The sequence below is a fragment of the Cupressus sempervirens genome, chromosome 10 (assembly GCF_028749045.1).
Source record: "Cupressus sempervirens isolate cs-2001-9-10 chromosome 10, ASM2874904v1, whole genome shotgun sequence".
Classification (NCBI taxonomy): domain Eukaryota; kingdom Viridiplantae; phylum Streptophyta; class Pinopsida; order Cupressales; family Cupressaceae; genus Cupressus; species Cupressus sempervirens.
In genome coordinates, this window is record NC_143127.1 from 530333971 (window position 1) to 530356965 (window position 22995).

A 22995-nucleotide genomic window follows, 5' to 3' on the forward strand; every position below is an offset into this window, starting at 1 on the left:
TTGTAACAAATTTGTATGTGGATGCTAAGCAAGTTAGTTCATGCCAAGAAAATTATCAGTAAGAGCCGAGCAAATGAAAAATATAGTGTGTGCTAAGTGAAATAGAAGGTGTCGAGCTAGATAGAAATGTAATAGATGTCCAGCATCAATAAACTTAATTGATGCTAAGTGAATCCACAATAGGTGTTGAGCATTAGTAAACTTAGTTGGTGTCGAGTAACATAATATGTGTCGATCATTAGAAAGTTAAAAGTGTCGAGCTATTGCATTATTTGAAAAGTCAAAGATTCACAAAATTTGAGTTGACAATTTTGTTACCCTGAAGTCTGTAAACCAGATGCAAGATAAGGATGTTGAGCTAATGGCACAGGATTCTAGATGAACCATTTCTAGTCGAATACAAGTGGATTCTACATGATGTTTCTAGAAGAAACAAGACAAGGGGTAGATACATCATATCTTACCTAATCCATTCGAATAAAAAATAAGAACGAGAAGATTAGAGTGGGAAAATTATTCCAAACTTCTATTTAAGGAGTTACAAGTCAAAAAGTAAGAGTGTTTGGTTGGAGATAATGTGTGGTGTTAAGGAGAAGGCATCGAAAGGGAGGAACAAAGCACAAAGACTTTTCTTTGACAGGTGACTATAGAGGTGATTGCATTGGCATAATGAGCATCGAGAGTCAAGGAGACAAAGCTTGAAAGGATGACAAGTTGTCAAAGCTATAGAAACTGAAAGCCAGGAAAATTTGTGAGTTTAATTGAGATCTAAAATTTGCAAGTTGTGTTGTGAGTTGTATTAGATCAAAATCCCTTATTGTTACTCTCTATAAATTGTATCAATTAGGGTAAAATTCTATGGACTTAGGTTGGTTTAATAGCCATTTTGTAAATCCTTTAACAGGGTGACATTCCAAGTGAATGTTCTAAAGTCCTTTAACCAGGCCCACTTCTAACAAGGTGGTTGAAATCCTTTAACCAGATCACATATAACAGTGTGTTTTGTAGCCTTTAATAAGGTAGGCCTTTCATAGGGTATCACTTCAAAAGAGTGAGAAAGGAGTAGCATGTTACTGGTGGTTTTTTCCAAATTGGGTTTCCACATAAATCACTATGTTATGTGTTGATCTTTCATGTCTTATTCTTGCATGTTGATTTTTTAGTAACTTGCTAAAATGAATTTTTAGCTTGGATGCATGGTTAGTTTAAATGGGCTCACTATACTTAGTGAAAAACTTTTATTAGGAGATTTGGACCTAGAATAACTAATTCACCCCCCTTTCCCAGTTATTCTAAAGCATTTCTAACAATTGGTATCAGAGCCATCTACTGATTTGGTTTAAAGGTACTAGAAGTAGAAAGATTAAGATGTCCAAGAGAGAAGTTCCCAAGCTCAACAGAGATAACTTTGTTGCATGGAAAAGTTTAATGAAGCTGCACCTTGGATCAATAGGTGATTATGCACAAACCTTGATTGAAGTGGAACATGTTGATCCAATACGTGTTCCTATTGTAGAAGATATGAAGAAAAACAAGGAGCATAATCAGGAAATGTTGGAGATTACCTCTACCCTCATCTATGTTGAATTTGATGACATCAAGGGATGTACCTCTACATTCAAGATGTAGAAAGCCTTGATAGATATTTATGGAGGAGATCAGAATGTCCAAAGAGCAAAAAGAGAAAGCCTTAGAGGAAAGTTTGATTACATGAGAATGGAGAAAGGTGAGAACATTTCTCAATATGCCTTTAGAATAAAGGAAGTAGTAAGTGCAATAAGAAATTTGGGTGGCCATTTAAATGATGAAATTGTTAATATCAAATTTTTAAGAATCTTGCTCCCCATCTATGCTATTAGAGTATCATCCATCTAAGAGTTAAGATGCATACTAGGAAACAAGCTAACTCTTGAAGGTATAGTGGGAAGACTTGCTCCATTTGAGTTGTCCAACTTTGATAACTATAGACTTGAAAATCTTGAATCTACTTTCAAGGCCAAGCTATTATTGAAAGACACTAAAGAGGTAAAACCAAAGAAGAAGAAAAGAAAGATAAAATATGCATCCAATGACAGCAGCATAGATGAAGAAGACATGGAATAATTGGAAGCATTATTGGCTAGAAGATTTCATAGAGGCAAAGGTAAATTCAAAGGTAAGTTGCCTATCATTTTTTTTAATTACAATGAAGTAGGACATATTTTTGCAAGGTGCACATAGAAGAAGAACTACAGAGAAGGCAACAAGTACAGGAAAAAAAGAGAAGATGATAGCAGAGATTACAAAGGCAAAGGCAAAAAGTGTTACATTGTTGAAGAAGAGGATTCTGATGAAAATGATGATGAGGTAGTCTATGTAGCGATAAAGGATGATTTAGATGAAGATGAGGCAATAGCACTGTTATCCTGTGTAAAAAAGAATGATAGGTGGATCATAAACAATGGGTGCTCACATCACATGACAGGAGACAAAATTAAGGTTGTTACCTTTACTCAGTATGATAGAAATAGTGTTAGATTTCAAAATGATGCTCCATGTCTAATCAAAGGAAAAGGTTCTATTAAGCTTACAGAGAAATTTTTATGTAATAATGCATATTATGTTAAAGAATTGAACTACAATCTATTGAGTGTGTCATAGTTAGGCAATGTAGGATGCAAATTAGAATTTCAAAAAAAAACTACCAAAATCTATGACACTAATGGAAATTTGATAGGAAAAGGAGACCAAACTAGGAGTAATTTGTTTTACCTAGATATGGAGGATGTTGCCTATCTCATTGTAAGATTTGATGATGTGTGGCTATGGCACAAAAGGCTATGTCAAGTCAACTTTGATAATCTGATTAGCATTAGCAAAAAGAAGAAAGTCAGAGGTTTACCTAGTTTGAAGAAGTCTGACAACACAATGTGCAAACAATGTCAGCTAGGAAAGATGACCAAGTCAAGTTTCAAAAGGAAAACCTACACTTACAAAAGAAGTACTAGAGTTAGTCCATATTGATTTATGTGGCCCAATAAAAGTGCAAAGTTACAAATGAGACAAATATATAATGTTGTTTGTAGATGACTATTCTAGGATGATGACTATCATGTTCTTAAAGAAAAATATGATGCATTTCAAATTTTTAAGTGGTATTTGGCTAGGGTTGAAAAGGAAACAAGAAAGAGTCTGAAGTGCCTAAGATCAAAAAAAGGAGGAGAGTTCACATCAAAAGAATTTGAGACATTTTGCAATGATGAAGGAATTAAAAGACAAATATTAGCACCTAGAACTCCCCCACAGAATGGCATTGCAGAAAGGAGGAACATATTAGTGATAGATTGTGCTAGAACATTAATGATGGAGAAAAATGTTGATCTAAAGTATAGGAGAGAAGTTGTAAGTACAATTGTCTACACCCTGAATCAAGAAAAAATTAAGAAAGGTACAAATGCAACACCTTTTGAATTATGGTATGGTCACTCACCCAATGTAAAACATTTCAAAGTGTTTGGTTATAAATGCTATATTCTTAAAGATTCTAAAAATGGCAAGTTTGGTGCAAAGAGTGATGAAGGCATATTCCTTGGATACTCCACTAAAATTAAAGCATATAAGTGTTTAAATACTAACACTAACAAAATTGTGGAGAGTGCAAATATAAGCTTTGATGAGCATGCAGAAGTTCAAGTTGATGAATCCAAGAAATCACAAGAGTACAGATCCTTTGTATACTTCTATGAAGGAATGTCTATTGAAGAAGAAGTTGCCAATCAAGTTGGGAATCAACAACAAGTTTTAGAATCAGCTAAGTCACAACCAGTGAATGTCAAGCTACATTCAAAAGCCACGTTGTAAAATGAAGATAATGCCCATTCTGATTCTAAAATAAGTACACATGAAAGAGATGTTGAAATACCTAAAAGAGATCTACACAATGACTCTGAAGTTGAAAGACCAAACATGGAAACAAAGATAGAACCAAAGCTATCCAAGAATGTGAGTGTAATCACCTAAAAATGGTCATCTAGACTATTAGCCCCCTTTTCAACATTTTGGCTAAATTAATTTAATCATTTACCTAGACCAAATTGCTAATAATCAATTTATTTGATTATAACCTATAGTTTGACTATGCTATCCTATAACCTATAGTTTGACTATGCTTTATCCCTTGCTTGATTGTTTGAAGACTACTCCATGTGTCACTATCTTGCTTGAAAAGAAATTTCTTTTGAACATCAAACTTGCTATGCTCTCAACTATTGTCAAACATTGTCAACCAAGTCAAAACATCAAATGCAAACATTTTCTTGTGTTGCTTGCTAAGGGGAGTCTCATCATTTGATTTTTATTTTCTATGTCTCTAGTTCTTAAACATGCTTAAAGTGACTCTTTGGTCTTGGTGATCTTGGTCTTTCTATCTTCATGGTCTATGCATGCTTGCTAGTTATCCTTTTGCTAAAATGGTTACCTTGATTTCTTGACTACACTCTTGGGTTGGGAAAGTTGTTCACTTGTCACCCTACTTGCTCTATTTATTTGGCTATTTGGGCATCTTGCCTAGCTATTGACTTTAGTCATTCATGTCATAAGTTTCTTGGACATATTGTTTGACAAGTCACTTTAATCTCTCTCTACTATCTTGGCAAGTGAACACTCTACCTCCTATAGTTTCAACATCAAGTTATCTTCTAGGCTCTTTTATGCTTGACTTTGCATCTTAAACTATGGGATCTAAACCTTGTGCTACCAAACTCCAACTGAATCTAGATGATCATGATATCCTCCATGTCACTAAAGAGTTTCAAGATTTATATGCGCAATACAAAGAACTAGAATAGACAAATGATCTTTCTTACCTTCATCTCTCTAAGTGCATGACAGAAATGAAGTCTAAACTTGAGAAAAGGTTAGAGGAGAATATTGCATCATTACATGAATCTTCCTTAAGGTCTTTACATGCATGTGAGTCACCTTCTTTGAGTTCATCCTCTTCTTCTAGGTCTACATGCTCTACTTCAAGACATCAAATGTCTTCATCTTCTAGATCTAAAGACCTCTTTAGAGAACAAGCAAGTGATACCTCCTTTGAGCCTATGCTAAAATTTCAACCTATCTTTGACCAAAATAATGATGAATACATGGATACATACCATTCACTTGAGAAACAGAAAAAGGACTCTAAACATACTTCTAATAGAACTTTTTCTCCCTTGGAAAATTCTTATGATGACATTTTGAGAACACTTCTTGGCACCAAGCTCATCATGTTGCCTAAGCCTAGCTCCTATGGAAATCCATTCTTGGATACCTATTGTGCCTATCATCAATCTAATGACCATGCTACTTCAGATTGCATTGAGCTAAAACATAAAATCCAAGATCTTATTGATAATGGAATTATTGATACCTCTAATGATTCATGCAATGAGGATACTTTTCTTGAGCAAGATTATATTAATGAACCTATGTCTAGTAGCAGCACTATTACATCTTCCACTTCTTCCAATACTCAGGAATCTCCCAACACTTCAAAGCTTTCCAACATGCCTCTATCAAAAAAGGAATCTAATGCTTTCCACATTGACTATGTGTACCCTCAAGGGCTACCTCTAAAAGAAACTCAAGCTAACTTTCACTTGGCTGCAAACCTTTTCCATGCTACTAATCCTAAACATATTCAACCTTTATGCACTACTATGCCTAATCAAAGCACTACTCCACTCCCTATTCATTCTCCCTTGTCCTTAGAAGTGGCTCCATGTCAAGAGGACTCTCAAAAAGAAAAAGCTATAAATTTCAAGAAAGATCAAGATCAAGCACCCTTTCATCTCTTTCAAGATTTTTCCCCTCCATATCCTATAGCTAATCCACCTCCTAAATATGATGAAGACACCACTTCCATTATCTCCCTTGAGCTTACTGAAAATTATGAGAAAATTTCTCTTCCTATGCTATCCAAAGCTACTTTTCAAGATCAAAGTGTCCCCTCATGTTCTACTTCTCCACATCCACTTCAAAATTGTGCTCAAGCTTCAAGTGCTTCTATTAAAAATGTTGTTCCTATGAAAGGTACTCATGAGTCTATTGATGGCTTTGACCATGTTGCTCACTCTAAAGATGTTGATATCCCTTCCCACTATCCCTTTGCATCTTCTAAATCTATCCTTGGTCCTTATCCATCTAAGCTAAAGCATTCAAACCTTCCATCCATATTCGGGCCTTATGTTCCTCCATCTCCTACATTCACTCCTAGCTCATTCCGTAGCTCTCCTATAATACCTCAAGATCAAAAAAGACACTCATCCTTGATGAATTTTCACCCATCTATACATTTAAACCAGTCATATCATCCTTATTCATTCACAAATCCCAAGTCCTTTGGAAGTGAGAATAAACATAAGAATCCATTGAAAAAGAAAGATCACTATGTCCCATCTAATATACATGTGAAAGCTAAGGAAGGACAAAAATTCAAGAGACTCGAAAGGTCCACTACTCAAAGAGCTAAACCAAAGAAACTATGGGTTCCTAAATCCATAATTATACAAATGCACTCTCAACCATCCAAAGAACAAGGAAAATCTAAAGCTATATGGATTTCCATGTCTCTTTTAAAAGGCTTGAATATTGAAAATACTTCAAAGTTGACATTCAAGCTTCCAAAGGCTTCCATTCCATCTTCTTCCAAAAATATTTCTAAAAATATTCCAAAGCCTTCCACTCCACTTTTTTCCAAATCTCTTCTACCACCTCATACATCTAAACCTCAAGCTACTTCATCCATGATTCCTCCATCATTACAATACCCTTTAAGGTGTGTGTCAATGTTGATCTTGTTCAATATTTCAACTACCCTCATGAAATCCTCTAAAGCTTACACTTACTTTCTATACATGAACTATTATCCTCCATATACTCTTCCTACTACCATTTCTCTTTCATCACCCTATCAACATCTTTGAGCATACATTTCTATGGTCTTGGCTTATCATGAATTATATTTTCTATAGGAGCACTATCTACATTCAAAAAGCTTGACCTCTTTCTAAAAACTTCAAAAAATTCAAAAAAAGAAAAATAAAGAAAAATTTTAAAAATCAAATAAAAATAAAAATAAAAATGTGCCTTGGTGAAAACTACTTCTTGTGGCAACTTGGTAGCAAAAGTAAAGAGAAATAAATGCATCCTATGGTGAAAAATACATCTTGTGGTACCTTGGATAAGTACCATGATGAAAACTTGGCAAACAGGCATCATGTGTAATTCTTCCACCATCCATCTATCCCCTCTTCTCTCTTTGATCTTCACAATGTTAAGCTATCTTTGCATATTGGCTATCTTATCCATGAGATTCTCTATTTGTGCTTTCTCATTCCCTGATAGCCTCCATCTTGAGCTTTATTTTTATTGCTCTATCCCATTGCTATCCTATCTAGTTGACCCCTTGGTCTTGATCATAATAAATGAAACATGGTTCTCATAGGTCTCTTGACATGGCTACTCTTTTGGACTACATGCTTTCATGGTATCTTACTCATTAGCTTCCATCACTTATCTTATATGCTATTGCACTTGTTGGCTTCACCACTTATCCTACATGCTATCTTTCTCATTACTTCCATTGCTTATCCAAAACATGCTTCATATGACTATTTCACCTATTTCCCTAGCTTGGGTACTCTTGAGGAGTCAATCCTTGAGGATCACTTTCACTTGCTTCATACTCCTTTTTCATCCATCTTTGCTTATCCACCAGCTCATTGCTCCATCATATCCTATACCTTGCTAGACATTGGGAGAAAATGATGTGATCTTGCTTGAGAACTAGTGATCTCTAAAGCCTTCTAAAAAGTCCTAAAAATCAGAAAATGTACTGAAAAAATGATCATCTTAGTGAATTCCTAGCAATAGGTGCTTTGATGTATCACCAAAAAAATACGAAAAATACAAAAATACAAAAAATTTGAAAAAAGTCCTAAAAAAATCTATCAAGTGGTGAAAACCTAGAAACAGGCACTACTTGAAACCCTTGCACCTATGTCTCTCAGCCTCAATCACTCACTTCACTACACATTTCCTGGCTTGGAATTGTTTCTTGTCTTTTTCTCGGGGGCATAGTTACTTAGCCTATTGAGGTATTCTTGTGCATTAGGGTTTCTTTGACAACTCACAAAATAGTGTTTCTCAACACTTCCCCCACCTTGACATCAGGAGTTCTTCAACACTTTTCAGATAGTTTACCTACGATCTCCAATGTCACAATATTTCTCACTATCAGAATCAAGTCTTGAAGAAATGGCCAGGTGACTTACACACACGCACTTTAACACTTAAACAGCTAAGCTATGCTGATCTTTATCTACTTTGTGTGTTGTCTATGATGATTTATTTACTATATGTTCCATCCCTAATAGTCTTTCAAGGATGTCATTGACTAGAAGACTGGGGGCATGGGGCATGTTTTCTTGATTTTTGCTTGTGCGTATACTTTGTTTGCCTATAGTGTTGTAAGCATTCGTACTTGTCCTATTCAACACTTTGAATTATAAATGTATCATCCTTGACTTTTTTGCAAGACCGCACTTGGGGTTTATCCTGGTGCTTATGCCTTGATACAGGTGTAATCTTGCTAAATTAAACTTAGGGAATCTAATCACGTAGTTATCTTGACTTACATGTCTATGATGCTTAGATTGGATTTCCACATACCTATCTAATATCGATCATATTCATATCCTCATAGTTATAGTAGTGATGGTTGTATGATCTCATGATGTCCCTAATCAACGCTCAATGATGAAATTAAGAGTCTAAATGTTATGAGTTTCTTGCTGGTAAACCACTTTGCATAGTAGCTTGCATTTTAGGCTCATGTCTTTTTTTCTAGTTGCACATTCCTACACATGGGAAGAGCTTTCTCTCTTCATCTTTTTCATGGACATATCAGCTAGCTGCTTTTATCTTTCGCTTCTACATGTCTTTTCACCTTCTTAATCTTTCGCTACATTTCTTTGCTATCCTGTCATCACAAGGGGTTAATCCAAAATCATCACATACGATCTATCCAAGTGTCACATATTTTCACAAAAAAAATTTAAGTCTTTACCATCCATATGAGAGATCAAAATCAATACACATGAACATATACACATACATGAGCTAAAAACAAAAAATTGAAATACCACATGAAAGCTGAGACATACATTTTGAGACAAGTACACAAGAGTATCGCTAAACCTAGTATCTCATATATGTATCAAATGTGCCATGGTACATATACAAATGTGAGATCCAAAATTTGGATATATGTCTCAAAAATACACAAGGTACAATCAAAGCACAGCTATCACTTGATGTGATGTCTGAGTGCCACCCTCTACAGCTAGTGCTGACCTTGGTGGAGGAGCCTATCTCCTATCCGATGCCTACACTGCATCCTCTAATCTACCTGCTCGCTCTGAATAATTAGGAAGACCCTATCCTAGTGGTACCACACTCCTATAGGCGACATAATAATATGCATCTTGTGCACCATGATGGGCTAACTCTCACCTCGCAGTATCTCGCTCTTGGCGCAGCCCATCTACTCGTGCTCGCTCATCCATCAGCTGCTAATCCCATACTGCAATGGTCACCCGAGCTGCCTGTAGCTCTGCCTCCAAGGCACTGATCCTCACACCCTACTCCTCTCCTCCTATTGGCTGCTCTATAGGTGCCTCTATCCTCACCGCTCACCGTCTCCTCAAGGGCACCTCCTCCTCTCCACCATCATCACCATTAGACTCGTATGACTCCTCTGCCTCCTACATCACCTGCACTCGCATCCTCCTCCGCCCTACTCAAGAACTCTCCCCCTCCATCTGCCTGTCGCCTCTCCCCCTCCCTCTCCCTCCACCTCCTCCTCCTCCTTCGTCACCGCCTCCACCTCCCACTCCTGCAGGTGCCACATCCTTATGTGTGAACCGATGGAACAGGTGTCTCTGCATCTCATAAAGATACCTTGGATCAGCCCCTACATCTGCTACATCTGGGCGATAATCCCAAGGAGTCGCTACAAGCACTGTTGTATCCCAAACTACTGTCTGATAGTCTAGCATCGGTAACCATCCCAATCCCTCATCTATGCATATTCAGGCATAGGTTGTGGTCTCCACTAATACCACCTGCCACTTTGCAAACTATAGCCATATGTGACTGATCACAAACCACTCCACAATGTCTGCGCTCTAACCCACCAGCGGTCTGCTATACTACACATAGTCTAACTCCCATGAATCTGACCATCACTAACACTCCCGATACGGTCGCCATGTGAATATCGTTAGCTCATCAAACATGCATTGATAGTAGGTCACATCTCCACTATGCCTCTATGGGATGAAACCTCTATCGCAAAAAATATAAGGCTGCCTGCGCTCTCATGGTTGCACTTGTGGTCGGATCACAGCGATGTGCTCCCAAGCCCAGATCTGTGCTAACACTGCTCCACATGCCCATGACCCACCCTCATGGTATACTATCTCATGGAGCTCATGGTACATCTCTTCTAGTATGGTAGGCCCCCATGCCATCCTACATGGTTGGGAGATCAAATCATACACCAGTTGACCCCATCCTAGCGGGAAGCCCTTCTAGCCTCAGTCTATCACCAGGGCCTGGGCTACCAAAGAGCATAACAAGTTGGGCAAAGGATAATCATATCCATACTCAATCATCAATCTCTCCAAACTCAGGTGATGGTCCAGAATGGTCACATCTTGGAATAGCTCCTGCACTCGCGCTCACCCCTCTGTCGGGGTCATATCATAGTACACATGTGCCATCATCAAACTTGACATTAGTACACCTAGCATCCAACATCAAAATTGCTAAATCAATAAACTACTAATCAAACAACTTACTGGCTCACCATGGCATGGCACTCACAGATTGTGATATATGTCCTCCAAGGTAATAGATGCCTCACCGGTCGGTAAGTGAAAGGTGTTATGCTCGCTATGCCACCTCTCTGCCAGCGCAGACAACAAACCATGGTTTGCCCGAATATGGGGCATCCATACAACCCACTACAAGCTCATAGCCACTAGCACAATCTGCTTCTCATCGCTCAAATGCTCCACAATGTGCAAACCAACCACCCTAGGAGCTCTAATCTGTAATGTCGGGAATACCTCCTATCCAGGTAAAACAAGCAATCATCAGTAATAGTCACATGAGGAAAAAAGAATTAAAGAAAACAACAAAAACTATCCGTGCGACACTTTTTACATAAAGAGTGTGACACATTTTGCTGAAACAGTGTCACGCGATACTTTTTCTAAAGACGTATGACATTTTTTTGTCGTACAATATTTTGCACTGCATCATGCGACATTTGGGTATGCCTGAGGCGATACATTTTTCTAAGAGGTGCGATACTTTTTTTGAAAAAAAGTGTCGCGCGACATTTTTCCATGTCCGTGCGATACTTTAAAAGTATCGCGCGACTCTTTTTCAAAAACTCTTAAAGCGTGTGAAAAAGCTCAAAAAAGTGACAAAAAGGTATTTACTTACCAGCGCCCCATATCGCTCTGGCCGTTTGTGCAACCAGCTGCACTCAAAATGGTGTCGATGAAGAGGAATGTTCACCTGAGCCATGATGCTATGTGGACCACACAAAATCTCTCCAATCACAAAAAGACAAATGAATAGTGAAAATGACACTTGGACCTCTTTTATAGCCTCCAACCTCATTTTGACCTAATTTTCAAACTCCTTGGAACTGCGCAAAAATTACTGCCCTACCTAATTTCGACATCCTGGATCCATTTTTGAGATCAAAATTGAAATCTGAGTTCATCTTGATGGTCAAAATTGCATTTTAAAATTTTACCTTCTTTTGAGCAATTAGCTAACCGTTTGAGGTCTAATCTTTGAATTATCGTTGGGGCATCTTCATGTCTTCATCATTTCTATGCTTCATATCTACTTCTAGTCACCTTTTCACATCTAAATCATCTTTCTAGTAGATTTGACCTAATTTTTATGTCATATCCTTCAAGGTCAACTCTAGTCAAACTGGGGCATTTTATCAGTTTCTTATAGTCATTCTTGGGTTCTAATCATTTATCTGTCATATCATATATTTCTATATCTCAATTTTCTCATGTTTAGCTAGTTTTTGCTTCTTCTTACCTCATTTTGATTTCAATCCCGAGGGGGCAAAAATACTCTATTGTTGATTGTTACAACTATCTTTTTCTTAGGAGCATTTGTTTGACCTGATCACTTGCTCTCGATCTATTCGCTTTGCTAGGTGTTAGAATTCTTTTCAAATCCTAACATCATCTTCCTAGTGTTCAGTACTACCGCTATCAAGTTGTGCATTCAGGACTTGCTATCTATTTTTGCATTTCATTCTTTGAAATCAGATATCTATATCTATCACCGCCTACTTGGCTTTTTATTTTCTTTGACATAATGTGTTCCTAGATCGATCATGCATTAGTCAAAGAGGGGCAAATGTCACACTCTAAACTATTCTATCCAAATGATTCCATGAGTTGGAATGTTCAAATGTCAGCTTAGTGCTCCCTATCCACGGAGTGCAAGAAGCTAGTATTCACGCATGAAGGCTCTCAACCAAGCCTTAGAAATGTGCTTCTTGCTAGTAAACCATGCAACGGGAGGTTCTTTGAGACAAGAGCAAGAATGCAAATATCTTCAAGGAATCCTTCAAATATGCAATACAAGATGGAAGACTAAACTAGAATGGAAATACAAGATGCAGCTATGCTAGAATATGAATGAGAGTGTTACAATACCGTTATTTAAACTATGTGAGATAGATCATTACAAGAAAATAACTAAACTAGCATGTAAGTATGAATCTAAACTAGTGTGCAATGGTAATGAGAGAATGAGACAAGAAATGAAAAATTCTCCACAAAGCTCCAAAGAAACCTGTTAGAAAACCTGCAGCATAACAATATTCAAAAGATGGATGGATCCTTTGAGGGGGAAAGCTCTCTCTCCCTTTTAAAGTCGTACAGATGGTAGAGATTAAGATGAAGATGGTGGATGATCAACGATGGAATTCAAAAATAAGTGTGATCCATGTGCACACACAAGTCAACCAATAGAATATAAGTTGACTTGCCATATAAGACAAAAGTCTCACAAGCCTTTTCTTTTAATTGTAAAATAGAAAAAGGACTTTATGTGTGCACTTTAAGTGGGTTAGAAGAATGGGGTGTTTTATTTAATTAAAAGGGGACATGTTCTTTTAATCAAATCATGAACTTAGGATAGCATAGTCAAACTATAGGTTATAATCCAATAAATTGATTATTAGCAATTTGGCTTAGGTAAGTGATTAAATTAATTTAGCCAAAATGTTGAAAAGGTGGCTAATAGTCTAGATGACCATTTTTAGGTGATTACAGTGAGAAGACATCAACCTGTAGAACAAATTATTGGTGACAAGAAAGCCACACCAATGACAAGGAACAAACTAAGAAATGAATCATGTCTGCTGAGAAATATTGAACCCAAAATAGTGAAAGATGCACTATAGGATGACAATTGGTGCGAAGCTATGGAAGAGGAGATTGATCAAATAGAAAAGAACAAAACTTGGACCTTAGTTCCAAGACTAGCTAATAAGAATGTGATTAGTACCAAGTGGGTATTTAGGAACAAGCTAGATGAGAATGGTGAGATCACAAAAAATAAGGCCTAACTAGTTTGTAAAGGTTATGCACAACGAGAAGGACTAGCCTATGGCGAAACATTTGTCCCTTTTGCAAGGATGGAAGGAGTAAGAACTCTACTTGCATATGCTGCCTACAAAAAAATTTAAGTCTACCAAATGGATGTAAAGTCTACTTTTCTAAATGGTATACTAGAAGAGGAGATCTACATAGAAAAACCAGAGGGATTTTCTGATGACAAAAACAAGGATATGATTTACAAACTACATAAAGAAATCTATGGTTTGAAACAAGTTCTTAGAGCATGGTATGAGAGACTTTACAAATATCTTATGAAGATAAGATTTGAGAGAACAGATGACAACAACAACCTATATATCAAGGAAAAAAAAGGTAAAGATATTCTAATATTTGAAATCTTTGTTGATGATATAATATTTAGAGGAAAAGATGAACTATGCAAATATTTTGCTGATCAAATAAAATATGAGTTTGAGACGTCAATGTTTAGGGAAATCAAATTATTTGTTCGATTACAAGTACATCAACTGAAACATGGCATATTTGTGACCCAATCATAATATATCAAGGAGATACTCAAGACATTTGTCTTAGAGGATTCAAAACTAATCAGTACACCAATGGTAATAGGACATAAGTTATCCAAGAATGTTGAATTAGCTGAAGTAAATCAGATAATGTACAGATCAATAATTGAAAAGTTTTCATATGTTGTACATAGTAGACTAGACATTGCATTATCTATTGGAATAGTAGCAAGATTTTTTGCAACCCTAAGAGAAAATTATCTTATGGTAGTAAAAAGGATAATGAGGTATCTAAAAGGAACAGATGAATTTGGCTTATACTACAAAAGGACTACAAAGTTTGAGTTGAATGCCTACACTGATGTAAATTGGGGAGGTAATATAGATGATAGAAAAAGAATCAGTGGAGGAGCACTCTTCTTATGTAGAATATTAGTCACTTGGACTAGCAAAAAGCAAATGTCCATAGCTAAAGCTGAGAATGTTGTTGCTACTATCAACTGCACCAATATTGTATGGATCAAGCACCTGTTGAAAGGTATGAAGGAAGAAATAACTAAACCTGTGATACTCTATTGTGATAATACAAGTTCCATTAACATATCAAAGAATCCCATGATACATGCTAAAACAAAAGCACATTGCAATTAAGTATCACTATGTAAGAGAACTGGTGGAAGACAAACAAATGAAAATGGAATATGTCAACTCAAAGGAACAAATTGTTGACATCTTCACAAAACCATTACCTAAAGATGCATTTTAATATCTTCGAGGTAAGTTAGGGGTGATACCGCTATCCAAGGCTGCTCAAGTAATAGCAAAATTTCTCCACATCAAATGGGTTGATTGCTGAAATATTATAAATTGATGTAGAGAGTACTTAATTTAGGTTTTGCTTGAAGTAATCAAAGTACTGAAATCAAAACAAGTCACAAGCAAGGTGATAGAGAGAGAAATTAGAATTCCTACAAATGCTACACTTGCATGATAAGATGTTGAAAGAGTATGTCTTTGAAATTATTGTCAAAAAGGGAGCAATATTAGAAACTGATCAAATCTACAGGAAAAAATGTGTAAAGGGAGAAATAGTAGAAAGGAAGAAGAAAGAAAATAGCAACTAAAAGGGAGAAATCAGCACAACAATTCAATCAATCAAGATGACAAGATCAAAGAGGGAGTAGAATAAAAAGAAGAAGACAGTGTATCAGCAAAAGAGATATCCCTAATGCTTTGTAAGAAGTTTCTTACATAATTCAAAGGGAGTCCTAAGAAATTCAAATTTGCTGATAAAATGAACAATTGTGGATACAAATTTCTCTTTTTTGGCATTTGACTTACTATTTTAGCCTAGTTAGCATTTTGATAACTTGGTTGATCAGTTTGATTTGCCATCAATGCCAAATAGGGAGATTGTTGAAGATCTAATTTAAAATATCATTATTGAAGAAGGAAGGTTGTTTGCAAAGAGGGAGATTGTTAATAAAGTATGTTTTCAATCATTGTTTTGTCACTAATGTTAACCTACTATTTGTTGGAATGACAATTGCTTATAAGATCCAAGTACTATCACTTGATTGATGAAGAGGATTTAATCAATAAGATGTAACAAAAGAATCTAAGGGAAAGGTTGAGTTATGGTTTTGGAATGAAGTATAAGGATCAGTTAAGACAATGGTAAAATGATGTATTGATAATACACTCAAAGGTACAAAGGTTGGCCACACTTAGAAACTCTAGAAGAGTAAGTTGTAACAAAGCTATCTATGAGTGTCGAGCAAGTTAGTTCATGTCAAGAAGATTATCAATAAGAGATGAGAAAATGCAAAATCTAGTGTATGCCAAGTAAAATAGAAGGTTCTGAACAAGTTCAAGTGTTGAGCTAGATAGAAATGTAATAAGCATTGAGCATCAATAAACTTAGTTGATACTAACTGAATCCATAGTAGGTGTTGAGTGTCAGTAAAATTAATTGGTGTTGAGTAACATAGTATGTGCTAAGCATCAGAAAGTCAATAGTGTTGAGCTTCTAAATTATTTAAGAACTCAAAGATTTACTAGATTTGAGCTGACAATTTTGTTACCTTGAAGTTTGTGAACCAAATGGAAGATAAGGATGTTGAGCTTGTGTCATAGAATTCTAGATAAACTATTTTTAAGTGAATATAAGTGAATTCTACATGATGTTTCTAGAAGAAACAAGATAAGGGGTAGATACATCTTATCTTACCAAATCCATTCAAACCAAAAATAAGAGCAGGAAGATTAGAGTGGGAAAAGTATTTTCCAAACTTCTATTTAAGGAGTTATAGGTCAAAAGCAAGAGTGGTTGGTTGGAGATAGTGTGTGGTGCCAAGGAGAAGGCATCGAAAGGGAGGAATAGAGCACAGAGACTCTGCTTCAATAGGTGATTACATTGGCACAATGAGCATGGAGACTCAGGGAGACAAAGCTTGAAAGGAGGACAAGTTGTCAAAGCTACAAAGACTGAAAGCCAAGAAAATTTGTGAGCTGAATTGAGATCTGAAATCTAAAAGTTATGTTGTAAGTTGTATCAAATCAAAAGGCCTTATTGTTACTCTCTAGCAATTGTATGAGTTAGGGTAAAATCCTATGGACTTAGGTTGGTTTAATATCCATTTTGTAAATCCTTTAACAGGGTGACATTTTGAGTGAATGTTCTAAATTCCTTTAACTAGGCCCACTTCTAATAGGGTGGTTGAAATCCTTTAACCAAGTTACATTTAACAGTGTGTTTTGTAGCCTTTAATAGGTCAAGCCTTTGACAGGGCATCACTTCAGAGGAGTGAGAAAAGAGTAGCATGTTACTGGTGGTTTTTTCCAAATTGGGTTTCCACATAAATCATTGTGTTATGTGTTGATCTTTCATGTCTTATTCTTGCATGTTGATTTTTTAGTAACTTGCTAAAATGAATGTTTAGCTTGGATGCATGGTTAGTTTAAATGGGCTCACTATACTTAATGAAAAAGTTTTATTAGGACATTTAGATCTTGAATAATTGATTCACCCCCCCCTTCTCAGTTATTCTAAAACATTTCTAACAATTGGTATCGGAGCCATCTGTTGACTTGGTTTAAAGGTACTAGAAGTAGAAAATTCAAGATGTCCAAGAAAGAAGTTCCCAAGATCAACAAAGATAACTTCACTGTATGGAAAATTTTAATGAAGCTGCACCTTGGATCAATAGGTGATCATGCATAAACCTCAATTGAAGTGGAACATGTTGATCCAACAGGTGTTCCTATTGCAGAAGATATGAAGAAAAAGAAGGAGCACAATCAAGCAATGTTGGAGATTACCTCTGCCCTTAACTATGTTGAATTTGATGACATCAAGGGATGTACCTCTGCATTCAAGATGTGGAAAGCCTTGATAGATATTTATGGAGGAGATCAGAATGTCCAAAGAGCAAAAAGAGAAAGCCTCAAAGGAAAGTTTGATGACATGAGAATGGAGGAAGGTGAGAACATTGCTCAATATGCCTTTAGAATAAAGGAAGCAGTAAGTGCAATAAGAAGTTTGGGTGGTTATTTATATGATCTAGCTATTAATAATAAATTCTTAAGAACCTTGCTCCCCATCTATGCTATTAGAGTATCAGCCATCCAAGAGTTGAGATGTGTACCAAGAAACAAGCTAACTCTTGAAGGTATAGTGGGAAGACTTACTACATTTGAGTTGTCCAACTTTGATAATTACAAACCTAAAAATCTTGAATCTACTTTCAAGGCCAAGCTATTATTGAAAGACACTAAAGAGGTAAAACCAAAGATGAAGAAAAGAAAGATAAAATATACATCTAGCTGCAACAATATAGATGAAGAAGATGTGGAACAATTGGAAGCGTTGTTGCCTAGAAGATTTCATAGAGGCAATGGTAAATTCAAAGATAAGCTGCCTATCATTTATTTTAATTGCAATGAAGTAGGACATATTGCTGCAAGGTACACATAGAAGAAGAACTACGAAGAATGAAACAATTATAAGAACAAAAGAGAAGATGATAGCAGAGATTACAAAGGCAAAGGCAAAAAGTGTTACATTGTTGAAGAAGAGGATACTAATGAAAATGATGATGAGGTAGTCTATGTAGCCATGAAGGATGAGTCAAATGAAGATGAGGCAATAGAACTGGTAACTTATGTAAACAAGAATGATAGGTGGATCATAGACAGTGGGTGCTCACATCACATGACAGGAGACAAAAGTAAGTTTGTTACCTTTACTCAGTATGATGGAAATAGTGTTAGATTTTGAAATGATGCTCCATGTCTAATCAAAGGAAAAGGTTCTATTAAACTTACAAAGAAAATTTCATGTGATAATGCATATTATGTTGAAGGATTGAACTACAATCAGTTGAATGTGTCATAGTTAGGCAATGTAGCATGTAAAGTAGAATCTGGAAACAAAACTCCCAAAATCTATGACACTGATAGAAATCTGATAGGAAAAGGAGACCAAGCTAAGAGTAATTTGTTTTACCTAGATATGGAGGATGTTTCTTGTCTCATTTTAATATTTGACGATGTGTGGCTATGGCATAGAAGGCTATGTCATGTCAACTTTGATAATCTAATTAGCATCAGCAAAAAGAAGAAAGTTAGAGGTTTACCTAAACTGAAGAAGCTTGACAATACAATGTGCGAACAATGTCAGCTAGGAAAGATGACCAAGCCAAGTTTCAAAAGAAAAACATACACTTCCAAGGAAGTACTAGAGTTAGTCCATACTAATTTATATGGCCCAATAGAAGTGAAAAGTTACAAAGGAGACAAAAATCTAATGTTTTTTGTAGATGACTATTCTAGGATGATGACTGTCATGTTCTTAAAGAAAAAATCTAATGCATTTTAAATATTTAAGTGGTATTTGGCTAGGGTTAAAAAGGAAATAGGAAAGAGTCTGGAGTGCCTAAGATCAGACAGAGGAGGAGAATTCACATCAAAAGAATTTGAGACATTTTGTAATGACAAAGGAATTGAAAGACAAACATCAGCACCTAGAACTCCCTCATAGAATGGCATTGCAAAAAGGAGGAATAGACCAATGATAGACTATGCCAAAACATTAATGATGGAGAAGAATGTTGATCTAAATTAATGGAGAGAAGTTGTAAGTACAGTTGTCTACACCCTAAATTGAGTACAAATCAAGAAAGGTACAAATGCAACACCTTTTGAATTATGGTATGGTCCCTCACCCAATGTAAAACATTTCAAGGTGATTGGTTTTAAATGCTATATTCTTAAAGATTCTAGAAATGACAAGTTTGATGCAAAGAGTGATGAAGGAATATTCCTTGGATACTCCAATAGAATTAAAGCATATAAGTGTTTAAATACTAACACTAAAAAAGTTGTGGAGAGTGCAAATATAAAATTTGATGAGCATGTAGAAGTTCAAGTCGATGAATCCAAGAAACCAAAAGAGTACAAATCCTTTGTATACTTCTATGAAGGAATGCCTACTAAAGAAGAAGCTACCAATCAAGTTGGGAATTAGCAACAAGTTTTAGTATCAGTCGTGTCACAACTAGTGAATGTTGAGCTGCATTCAGAAGTCAAGTCATAGAATGAAGATAATACCCATTCTGATTCCAAAATCAATTCACATGAAAGAGATGTTGAATTACCTAAAAGAGATGTGCATAGTGACTCTGAAGCTAAAAAACCAAACATGGAAACAAGGATATAACCAGGGCTATCTAAGTATGTGAGAAGACATCACCTTGCAGAATAAATTATTGGTGATAAGGAAACCAAACCAATGATAAGGAATAAACTAAGAAATGAATCATGTCTACTAAGAAATATTGAACCCAAAATAGTGAAAGATGCACTATAGGATGACAATTGGTGTAAAGTTATGGAAGAGGAGATTGATCAAATAGAGAAGAACAAAACTTGGACCTTAGTTCCAAGACTAGTTGATAAGAATGTGATATCTATCAAGTGGATATTTAGGAACAAGCTAGATGAGAATGATGAGATCACAAAAAATAAGGCCAAACTAATCTGTAAAGGTTATGCACAAGAAGAAGGACTAGACTATGGGAAAACATTTACCCCTGTTGCGAGGATGGAAGGTGTATGAACTCTATTTACATATTCTACCTACAAAGGTTTTTAAGTCTACCAAATAAATGTAAAGTCTACTTTTCTGAATGGTATACTAGAAGAGGAGGTCTACATAGAACAACTAGAGGGATTTTTTGGTGACAAAAACAATGATATGGTTTGAAAACTACATAAAGCACTCTATGGTTTGAAACAAGAGCCTAGAGCATGGTATGACAGACTTCACAAATATCTTGTGAAGATAGGATTTGAAAGAATAGATGACAACAACAACCTATGATACTCTATTGTGATAATACAAGTGCCATTAACATATCAAAGAATCCTATGATGCATGCTAAAACAAAGCACATTGCAATTAAGTATCACTATATAAGAGAATTGGTGGAAGACAAACAAGTGAAGATGGAATATGTCAACTCAAAGAAACAAATTGATGACATCTTCACAAAACCATTACCTAAAGATGCATTTGAATATTTTAGAGGTAAGTTAGGGGTGATACCCCTATCCAAGGCTACTAAAGTAATAGCAAAATTGCCCTTCATCAAATGGGTTGATTGTTGAAATATTATAAATTGATGCAGAGAATACTTACTTTAGGTTTTGCTTGAAGTAATTAAAGTACTAAAATTCCAAACAAGTCACAAACAAGGTGACAGAGGGAGAAATTGGAGTTCCTACAAATGCTACACTTGCATGATAAGATGTTGAAATAGTATGTCTTTGACATTGTTGTCAAAGAGGGAGAAATGGCAAAAACTGATGAAATCTACAAGATCAAATGTGTAAAGAGAGAAATAGTAGAAAGGAAGAAGAAAGAAAATAGCAGCTAAAAGGGAAAAATTAGCACAACAATTCAATCAATTAGGATGACAAGATAGAAGAGGGAGTACAAAAAGAAGAAGACAATGTATCAACAAAAGAGGTATCTCTAATACTTTGAAAGGAGTTGCTTACAGAATTTAGAGGGAGTCATAAGAAATTCAAAGTTGCTGATAGAATGAATAATTATGGATACAAAGTTTTCTTTTTTGGCATTTGACTTACTGTTTTAACCCAGTTAGCATTTTGATAACTTGGTTGATCAGTTTGGTTTGTCATCAATGCCAAATAGGTAGATTGTTGAAGATCTGATTGAAAATATCATTATTGAAGAAGGGAGATTGTTTGTAAAGAAGGAGATTGTTGATAGAGTATGTTTTCAATCATTTTTTTTGCACTGATGTCAAACCTACTATTTTTTGGAATGACAATTGCTTATAAGATCCAAGTACTATCACTTGATTGATGAAGAGGATTTGATCAATAAGATGTAACAAAACCACCTAAGGGAAAGGTTGAGTTATGGTTTTTTAATGAAGTATAAGGATTAGTTAAGACAATGGTAAAATGATGTATTGATAATACACTCAAAGGTATAGAGGTTGGCCACACAGAGAAACTCTAGAAGAGTAAATTGTAACAAAGCTATCTATAGGTGTCGAGCAAGTTAGTTCATGTCGAGAAGATTATCAGTAAGAGCCGAGAAAATGTAAGATCTAGTGTGTGATGAGTGAAATAGAAGGTTTCAAGAAAGTTTAGGTGCCAAGCAGGACAAAAATGTAATAGGTGTCAAGCATCAGTAAACTTAGTTGATGTCGAGTGATTCCACAGGAGGTGTCGAGCATCTGCAAACTTAGTTGGTGCTGAGTAACATAGTATGTGTCGAGCATCAAAAAGTCAATAGTGTTGAGTTGCTACATTATTTGAAAAGTCAAAGGTTCATAGAATTTGAGCTAACAAGTTTTTTACCTTGAAGTTTGTGAACTAGATGGAAGATGAGGATGTTGAGATGGTGGTACAAAATGCTAGATAAACTATTTTTAGGTGAATACAGGTGGATTCTACATGATTTTTCTAGAAGAAACAAGATAAGGGGTAGATACATTGTATCTTACCTAATCCATTCAAACCAAAAATAAGAGCGAGAAGATTAGAGTGGGAAAAGTATTACAGACTTTTATTTAAGGAGTTACAAGTCAAGAAGCAAGAGTGGTTGGTTGGAGATAGTGTGTGGTGTCAAGGAGAAGACATCAAAAGGGAGGAATAGAGCACAGAGACTTTGCTTCGATAGGTGACCACAGAGGTGATTGCATTGACACAACAAGCATGGAGACTCAAGGAGACAAAGCTTGAAAGGAGAACAAGTTGTCAGAGCTAAAGAGATTGAAAGCTAGGCAAATTTGTGAGCTAAATTGAGATCTAAAATCTGCAATTTATGTTTTGAGTTGTATCAAATCAAAAGCCCTTATTGTTACTCTCTAGCAATTGAATCAATTAGGGTAAAATCCTATGGACTTAGGTTGGTTTAATAGCCATTTTGTAAATCCTTTAACAGGGTGACATTCCAAGTGAATGTTCTAATGTCCTTTAACCAGGCCTACTTCTAACAGGGTGGTTGAAATACTTTAACTAGGTCACATTTAATAGTTTATTTTGTAGCCTTTAACAGGGTAGGCATTTCACAAGGCATCACTTTAGAAGAGTGAGAAAAGAGTAGCATGTTACTGGTGGCTTTTTCCAAATTGGGTTTCCATGTAAATCAGTATGTTATGTGTTGATCTTTCACATCTTATTCTTGCATTTTGATTTTTTAGTAACTTGTTAAAATGAATGTTTAGCTT